Genomic DNA, 10,000 nt, shown 5'->3' with positions numbered 1-10,000 from the left:
CCACAAGTAGCACCCAATTGGCCTATGTTGGCCAAAAGTACCGATAGAGTACCCACAAATAGCACCCAGTTGGCCTAAGTTGGCCAAAAGTACCGATAGAGCACCCAAAAGTAGCACCCAATTGGCCTATGTTGGCCAAAAGTACCGATAGAGTACCCACAAATAGCACCCAGTTGGCCTAAGTTGGCCAAAAGTACCGATAGAGCACCCACAAGTAGCACCCAATTGGCCTATGTTGGCCAAAAGTACCGATAGAGTACCCACAAATAGCACCGAATGGGCCTAAGTTGGCCAAAAGTACCGATAGAGTACCCACAAATAGCACCGCGTTGGCCTAAGTTGGCCAAAAGTACCGATAGAGTACCCACAAGTAGCACTGAGTTGGCCTAAGTTGGCCAAAAGTACTGATAGAGTACCCACAAATAGCACCGAATGGGCCTAACATGGCCAAAAGTACCGATAGAGTACCCACAAATAGCACCGAATGGGCCTAACATGGCCAAAAGCACCGATAGAGCACCCACATATAGCACCCCATTGGCCTAAGTTGGCCAAAAGTACCGATAGAGTACCCACAAAGAGCACCCAATTGGCCTAAGTTGGCCAAAAGTACCGCCAAGTAGCACCATAGAGGCCCGAGTAGAGCGAAATGTGGGCCAAATTGAACATTTGAAAATTTTTACAAGTCCAGAAAATTTTCTAAGTCCAGAAAATTTTCTAAGTCCAAAGAGTTGGACAAATTTCCTTAGGCCCAAAGGTTGCACTGAATGTTCCTAAGTTGGCCATCAGTACCCATGAAGTATAGCGAAGGTTCACCCGAAAGACACAATACGCCCTAAAGTACCCACAGAGTACCCACAAGTTGCACCCAATTGGCCTAAGTTGGCCAGAAGTACCGACAAGTACCACCATAGAAGCCCGAGTAGAGCGAAATGTGGGCCAAAGTACCGAGTAGTTGCCACAAATGCCCAAATGGATACCAAAATGTGGTACCAAGTACCTAACTGTTGCAACAAATGCTAGCTTTCTGACCAAAAGCTGTGGGCCAATTTCGTAGAAGAACCGCCTAGGCGAAAAGGCAAAAATCGCCGAAGCTGGCCCGCTCGCAGAGCTCGCGGGCCAGGAGATACTCATAGGGCGATTTACTAGAGTGGGGAACTTGAGAATTTTTGTGTCCGAGACTTTGGGCAACTTCGCGGCCGCCCCCTTAAAGTAAAAGATTTTCTCTGGGTGCCTAAAATTCGCAATTCCCGCAAAGTCGGGAAGACGTTAAAGTTTTTGCCCAAAAAATGGCCATCGATTTAAGGTGATTTTCCAATAAGAAAATTTTTCCTAAGATGAATTTTTTCGAATATTTCCTAAACTAAGCGTCGGAGTACATGGCCGTGGAGGAACTTTTGGTAGCTTTTGGCAAGGGCTATCGGATGAAATAATGCGAAAGGCCATCGGAGCGATATTGGATAAATGCGGGCCCATAAACGTACCTAAGAAGTGAAAATTGGTACCTTGCACGCAGGATGCAAGAAATGCTTGAGTGTTAACCATCATCGGTACCAAGTACCTAGGTTATATCGAGTGCGTAGATGGAAGTCGGTACCAAAGGGAAACCTTCCTAGGCTAGGTGCACGCAAGTGAGTATGGATCGATCAGTAGAAAGATGGGAAGCCCAAGGAAACCTTCCTAGGCTAGGTGCACGCAAGTGAGTATGGATCGATCAGTAGAAAGATGGGAAGCCATAGGAAACCTTCCTAGGCTAGGTGCACGCAAGTGAGTATGGATCGATCAGTAGAAAGATGGGAAGCCATAGGAAACCTTCCTAGGCTAGGTGCACGCAAGTGAGTATGGATCGATCAGTAGAAAGATGGGAAGCCATAGGAAACCTTCCTAGGCTAGGTGCACGCAAGTGAGTATGGATCGATCAGTAGAAAGATGGGAAGCCCAAGGAAACCTTCCTAGGCTAGGTGCACGCAAGTGAGTATGGATCGATCAGTAGAAAGATGGGAAGCCATAGGAAACCTTCCTAGGCTAGGTGCACGCAAGTGAGTATGGATCGATCAGTAGAAAGATGGGAAGCCCAAGGAAACCTTCCTAGGCTAGGTGCACGCAAGTGAGTATGGATCGATCAGTAGAAAGATGGGAAGCCATAGGAAACCTTCCTAGGCTAGGTGCACGCAAGTGAGTATGGATCGATCAGTAGAAAGATGGGAAGCCATAGGAAACCTTCCTAGGCTAGGTGCACGCAAGTGAGTATGGATCGATCAGTAGAAAGATGGGAAGCCATAGGAAACCTTCCTAGGCTAGGTGCACGCAAGTGAGTATGGATCGATCAGTAGAAAGATGGGAAGCCATAGGAAACCTTCCTAGGCTAGGTGCACGCAAGTGAGTATGGATCGATCAGTAGAAAGATGGGAAGCCCTAGGAAACCTTCCTAGGCTAGGTGCACGCAAGTGAGTATGGATCGATCAGTAGAAAGATGGGAAGCCATAGGAAACCTTCCTAGGCTAGGTGCACGCAAGTGAGTATGGATCGATCAGTAGAAAGATGGGAAGCCATAGGAAACCTTCCTAGGCTAGGTGCACGCAAGTGAGTATGGATCGATCAGTAGAAAGATGGGAAGCCATAGGAAACCTTCCTAGGCTAGGTGCACGCAAGTGAGTATGGATCGATCAGTAGAAAGATGGGAAGCCATAGGAAACCTTCCTAGGCTAGGTGCACGCAAGTGAGTATGGATCGATCAGTAGAAAGATGGGAAGCCATAGGAAACCTTCCTAGGCTAGGTGCACGCAAGTGAGTATGGATCGATCAGTAGAAAGATGGGAAGCCATAGGAAACCTTCCTAGGCTAGGTGCACGCAAGTGAGTATGGATCGATCAGTAGAAAGATGGGAAGCCATAGGAAACCTTCCTAGGCTAGGTGCACGCAAGTGAGTATGGATCGATCAGTAGAAAGATGGGAAGCCATAGGAAACCTTCCTAGGCTAGGTGCACGCAAGTGAGTATGGATCGATCAGTAGAAAGATGGGAAGCCATAGGAAACCTTCCTAGGCTAGGTGCACGCAAGTGAGTATGGATCGATCAGTAGAAAGATGGGAAGCCATAGGAAACCTTCCTAGGCTAGGTGCACGCAAGTGAGTATGGATCGATCAGTAGAAAGATGGGAAGCCATAGGAAACCTTCCTAGGCTAGGTGCACGCAAGTGAGTATGGATCGATCAGTAGAAAGATGGGAAGCCATAGGAAACCTTCCTAGGCTAGGTGCACGCAAGTGAGTATGGATCGATCAGTAGAAAGATGGGAAGCCATAGGAAACCTTCCTAGGCTAGGTGCACGCAAGTGAGTATGGATCGATCAGTAGAAAGATGGGAAGCCATAGGAAACCTTCCTAGGCTAGGTGCACGCAAGTGAGTATGGATCGATCAGTAGAAAGATGGGAAGCCATAGGAAACCTTCCTAGGCTAGGTGCACGCAAGTGAGTATGGATCGATCAGTAGAAAGTGGGAAGCCCAGTACCAAATGCCCTAGTGAAGACCGTAAACGAATATCATGAACCGATAAGGAGCACCAAATGCCCTAGTGAAGACCGTAAACGAATATCATGAACCGATAAGGAGCACCAAATGCCCTAGTGAAGACCGTAAACGAATATCATGAACCGATAAGGAGCACCAAATGCCCTAGTGAAGACCGTAAACGAATATCATGAACCGAGAAGTAGCAACGAATGCCTGAAAAAGTACCAAGTCCTCGGTATAGAGTAACGAGAGTTAACCGCCGTGATGTATGCAATGTGGGCAGCCATTGCATGGGTTCTGGACTTGGTTCGCGAATAACTTTTTTGCTAGACATCGGACAAAGTTGACGTGGAAGAACGAAATGTAGCATTTGGTGCCACCTATCCAAAACTTTTTCAAGATTGAAGATCCGATCGATACAGCCTGAGTTATAGGCAAAAGTTGGTGCAAAATTGAGCATTTTTAATGGTGAAAAATCGGTACTCCTCGAATAGCTCCTGTTGGAAGCATCGGACCACATGGTCGTGGAGGAACATATTGTAGCGCGCGGTGTCAAGTATCGACACCCAAAACCGCATGTCCGATGGACGGAAAATGACCAAGTTATAGTGAAAACTTGGTTGCACCAAATTCCCGAAGAAGTGCAACGAGAAGGTGAATGCGATGGTTGTTCGTCGAATAGCTCCGGCCACAGACATGGTAGCGATTAGTGGTGCATGGAAGAAATCTAGCCACAAGTGCCATCTACCCATGGCCAGAAGAAAGTGTGGCCATATCTTGGATACCGGCGGAGCTATGGGGCAAATACGGGCCAAAAATGGTGCCAGGTGGACCAAAAATCCGACCAAGTGCGCGAGGCGCTTTCGTGAATAGCTCCGGCCACAGACATGGTAGCGATTAGTGGTGCATGGAAGAAATCTAGCCACAAGTGCCATCTAGCCATGGCCAGAAGAAAGTGTGGCGATATCTTGGATACCGGCGGAGCTATGGGGCAAATACGGGCCAAAAATGGGTAAACTTGTACGGTCCAAAGCCAAGGGTAAATTTTTTTATTCCTCTAATAACTTTTAGCACAGACATTGAATCGGTTGGTAATGTATGGATGAAATGCAGCAAACAGTTGGAACTACCCATAAAATCTTAAAGATTGACGATCCAATGTATAGAACCGGAGTAATGTGCGATACTTGGTGTAAAATCGAGTGAAAAATTAACTATAAACTGTTTTTGGCCCATAACTCGAATACTAGACATCGGAAGGGGGGGTCGTAGAACGATTTTTTGTTGCCCTATCGATTCCCTATCGAACGAGCAAAAGTTGTTTTTTTGACCAAAAAGGACCCCTACTCTAGTAAAATTGGCCTGATTTTACTAGTCCCCGGTACCCGTACAGGCAAAATGAGCAAAATGCTCAAGTATGAATGGTTTTTGGCCCATAACTCGAATACTAGACGTCGCAGGGGGGTGTCGTGGAACAATTTTTGGTAGCCCTTGAAATTATCTATCGAATGACATATACTTGATTTTTGGCCAAAAAGTTCCCTAGACTAGTAAAAATCGCATCATTTTACTAGAGTCGGGTACCCTGGACGAAAAACCGCTATAATTGCGGTTTTTGGCTAATAACTCGAATACTAGACGTCGCAGGGGGGTGTCGTGGAACAATTTTTGGTAGCCCTTGAAATTATCTATCGAATGACATATACTTGATTTTTGGCCAAAAAGTTCCCTAGACTAGTAAAAATCGCATCATTTTACTAGAGTCGGGTACCCTGGACGAAAAACCGCTATAGTTGCGGTTTTTGGCTAATAACTCTAATACTAGACGTCGGAGGGGGGTGTCGTGGAACAATTTTTGGTAGCCCTTGAAATTATCTATCGAATGACATATACTTGATTTTTGGCCAAAAAGTTCCCTAGACTAGTAAAAATCGCATCATTTTACTAGAGTCGGGTACCCTGGACGAAAAACCGCTTAAGTTGCGGTTTTTGGCTAATAACTCGAATACTAGACGTCGCAGGGGGGTGTCGTGGAACAATTTTTGGTAGCCCTTGAAATTATCTATCGAATGACATATACTTGATTTTTTGACCAAAAAGTTCCTAGACTAGTAAAAATCGCATCATTTTACTAGAGTCGGGTACCCTGTACGAAAAACCGCTATAGTTGCGGTTTTTGGCCAATAACTCGAATACTAGACGTCGGAGGGGGGTGCCGTAGAACAATTTTTTGTAGCCCTTGAAATTACCTTTCGAATGATATATAGTGGTTTTTTGGTCAAACAGTGACCCCGAGACTAGTAACCCTCCATACACAAAACCGCCTAAAAAGTTTTGGTTTTGCAAAATTTTGAAAAGTGCGTCAAAAAAATTTTTTCAAAAAGTACCAAATCGTGATCAGAACTCACTATAGACCATAAAAAGTGAAATCCGATGGTCATTTGCAACACTTGGTCAATCGAGAAAAATTTCACTTTTTTACTAGAGTCGGGTACCCTGAACGAAAAATCGCTCAAGTGATGGTTTTTGGCCAATAACTCGAATACTAGACGTCGGAGGGGGGTGCCGTAGAACAATTTTTTGTAGCCCTTGAAATTACCTTTCGAATGATATATAGTGGTTTTTTGGTCAAACAGTGACCTCGAGACTAGTAACCCTCCATACACAAAACCGCCTACAAAAACTTTGTTTTGAAAAATTTTGAAAAGTTCAAAAAAATTTTTTTTTCAAAAACTACTAAAACGTGATAAGAACTTACTATAGACCATGAAAAGTGATATCCGATGATAATTTGCAAAAGTTGGTAACTAGTAAAAAATTTCACTTTTTTACTAGAGTCGGTGCAACGAGAAAAAAAAAGTCCGTGATGGAGAAAAATGGCACGTTTTCCACGCCTGTACGCTTTCGTTTTCTATATAGGGGGTAGGTGAGCCAGAAGCATGAATTTGACTGAGTACGTATCTTTATGAATTGGGCCCTTCTAAATCGATTGAGACTACCCCCAGGACGATCGGACGACTGCTTCTGGCTCAAAATGTGGTTTTTAGATTTTGATCGTCAATTATGAGAGAAAAAATCGATTAGAAGTAAAGATACGAAATGCTTGGTCTAAGTTGGGAAACGACTTCGGATATTTGTTGGACGTTGTCGTAGAAGGTCCGAGGACCAAGGAAAAGTGATTTCCAAGTGGATTTATGCACTATTAGTCGATGGTAAGATGTGAAATTAGTAGAACTTACCATACAGTTTGCGAAGTTGAAGCAATCGGTTGGTGAATATGGTACTGTCTGTCCAATTTGGTGGTTCGGAATGAGTGAAACGATGTTGATGATGGATAGACGTTCCGATTGCCCCCGATCGGGGAACATATAGTGGTCTTTAAGGTCCAAGTACCTATGTTTTGGTAAGCAGAACTGAGAGTTAAAGGATGAAAGTCGGCCATTCCTAATATCATCCTATCGGTGGTTCGCGAGTTGTTTGAGGACCGGAGCAGCTCGCGATGAAACGGTCCTAGGGTATTGGTTATCCATCCAAGGAAGAGTAAATGCGATCCTAGATGTGTGTCGTTGGCCGTTCTACCGGTATCGCCTATCGATGAGATATCGACGGGCATGCCTTACTCGAAAGTTGAATTCTAGGATCGATGGTCAAACAGACCTATGAGCGATAAACCAAACTGAACACGTATTGATGTCGGCTTTTCCTATCATTTGATGCCGCAGGTTGTTTAGGGACCGGAGCAACTTGCGGCCGAGACGGTCCCCGGGGGTTTCTTTCTCCAAGGAGTGGAAACTATTAAGCAAGAGTTGTAGCAAGATACGATCCTCTGATGTGTCGTTGGCCGTTCATGCGGTATCGCCTGTCGATGAGATATCGATGGGCATGCCTTACTCTACCGACCTTCTAATTGAGAGTATTAATCAGGGATCGATGGTCAAACAGACCAATGAGCGATAAACCAAACTGAACACGTATTGATGTCGGCTTTTCCTATCATTTGATGCCGCAGGTTGTTTAGGGACCGGAGCAGCTTGCGGCCGAGACGGTCCCCGGGGGTTTCTTTCTCCAAGGAGAAGAAACGATTAAGCAAAAGTTGTAGCAAGATACGATCCTCTGATGTGTCGTTGGCCGTTCAAGCGGTATCGCCTGTCGATGAGATATCGATGGGCATGCCTTACTCTCCCGACTGGATTACTGAGAGTTTAATCAGGGATCGATGGTCAAACAGACCAATGAGCGATAAACCAAACTGAACACGTATTGATGTCGGCATTTCCTATCATTTGTCGCAGGTTGTTTAGGGACCGGAGCAGCTTGCGACCGAGACGGTCCCCGGGGGTTTCTTTCTCCAAGGAGTGGAAACGATTAAGCAAAAGTCGTAGCAATAATCGATCACCTGATGTGTCGTTGGCCGTTCTTGCGGTATCGCCTGTCGATGAGATATCGATGGGCATGCCTTACTCTCCTGACTGTTTAATTGAGAGTTATAATCAGGGATCGATGGTCAAAAAGACCTATGAGCGATAAACCAAACTGAACACGTATTGATGTCGGCATTTCCTATCATTTGTCGCAGGTTGTTTGGGGACCGGAGCAGCTTGCGACCGAGACGGTCCCTTCCCGAAAGATGGTGAACCGAGTCGTCTGGCGTAAAAACCGGACGACTCGAAAGGGCTTGACCCTTTCAAGTGAGCGATAATCACATTCTACGCTCAGTTCGACAGCTACAAGGCAATCACTCGCTATGTTCAGAGCTAATACATGCAACATGCCGGCATTGTTTCCACCGACGCATGGATTCAAGACTGGTGCACTTATTAGTTAAACCGTTCGCCTCCGGGTGTTTCGAGTTCAAGTCTGGATGAGGATTGATCTTGCTGGTAATAGCTTGAGCCCCTGAATAAGGGGTCGAAGCGTACATCTTGAGACCATGTACAACATATTACCAAATCGGCACCATGGGTTCGGGTGCAAGTGATGTAACCGTGAAAGATGTTGAGCAGCCCAACATCGGTTTACACACGCATAATAGGAAGGCAGCGCTGTCGACTGGTCAGTCGTGTAAGAAGTGTGCATTATCGATCTCCAATATATGAGCTCAGTATGACAGCCCAATTGGTAATCCTCGGGACCTCCAGAAAGGAAGCTGGATGAGGATTACCAAATCGAAAGTTGATAAGTGTAGTGGTACCACTTAGTCAACTTGTATCCCGAAAGATGGTGGACCGAGTCGTCTGGCGTAAAAACCGGACGACTCGAAAGGGCTTGACCCTTTCAAGTGAGCGATAATCACATTCTACGCTCAGTTCGACAGCTACAAGGCAATCACTCGCTATGTTCAGAGCTAATACATGCAACATGCCGGCATTGTTTCCACCGACGCATGGATTCAAGACTGGTGCACTTATTAGTTAAACCGTTCGCCTCCGGGTGTTTCGAGTTCAAGTCTGGATGAGGATTGATCTTGCTGGTAATAGCTTGAGCCCCTGAATAAGGGGTCGAAGCGTACATCTTGAGACCATGTACAACATATTACCAAATCGGCACCATGGGTTCGGGTGCAAGTGATGTAACCGTGAAAGATGTTGAGCAGCCCAACATCGGTTTACACACGCATAATAGGAAGGCAGCGCTGTCGACTGGTCAGTCGTGTAAGAAGTGTGCATTATCGATCACAAATATATTGGTGATCTGTAGGTTGCGCATACACCATGCCCGGTGTAAAGTGCCGTGGTCCCCCCCGGGGGGCTGCATCAAACCGTTCGCCACGCGAACTACCCAATGGAACGAACTCGATGCATTTAATAAGAAGAAGAGATGATAATGAAACACGGTCGATTTAAGAGTTGAAAACGTTGAAATGCCTATAAGCAAGTCTTAAGTTGGTGGTTTCGTTGTGCCCCAACAAATTGGTGCCTTACCCTACACCAAAGAGCCATTCAACATGGTTCAAGTGAGCGATAATCACGCTCTACGCTCAGTATGACAGCTGCAAGGCAATCACTCGCTAAGTTCAGAGCTAATACATGCAACACGCCGGCATTGTTTCCACCGACGCATGGATTCAAGACTGGTGCACTTATTAGTTAAACCGTTCGCCTCCGGGTGTTTCGAGTTCAAGTCTGGATGAGGATTGTTCTTGCTGGTAATAGCTTGAGCCCCTGAATAAGGGGCCGAAGCGTACATCTTGAGAGTAAATGTACAACATATTACCAAATCGGCACCGTGGGTTCTGGTGCAAGTGATGTAACCATGAAAGATGTTGAGCAGCCCAACATCGGTTTACACACGCATAAGGGGTTTATTGTTATCTGTAGGTTGCGCATACACCATACCCGGTGTAAAGTGCCGTGGTCCCCCAGGGGGCTGCATCAAAACGTTCGCCATGCGAACTACCCAATGGAACGAACTCGATGTATTGAAAGAGATGAACAATTAATAGCGAGAATAGGGGCCCGGAAGCAATTCCGCGGCCCTACGGTCGATTCAA

Source organism: Anopheles funestus, assembly GCF_943734845.2.
Source record: "Anopheles funestus chromosome X unlocalized genomic scaffold, idAnoFuneDA-416_04 X_unloc_74, whole genome shotgun sequence".
NCBI classification, from domain to species: Eukaryota; Metazoa; Arthropoda; class Insecta; order Diptera; family Culicidae; genus Anopheles; species Anopheles funestus.
Note: the sequence above shows the minus strand (reverse complement) of the source record.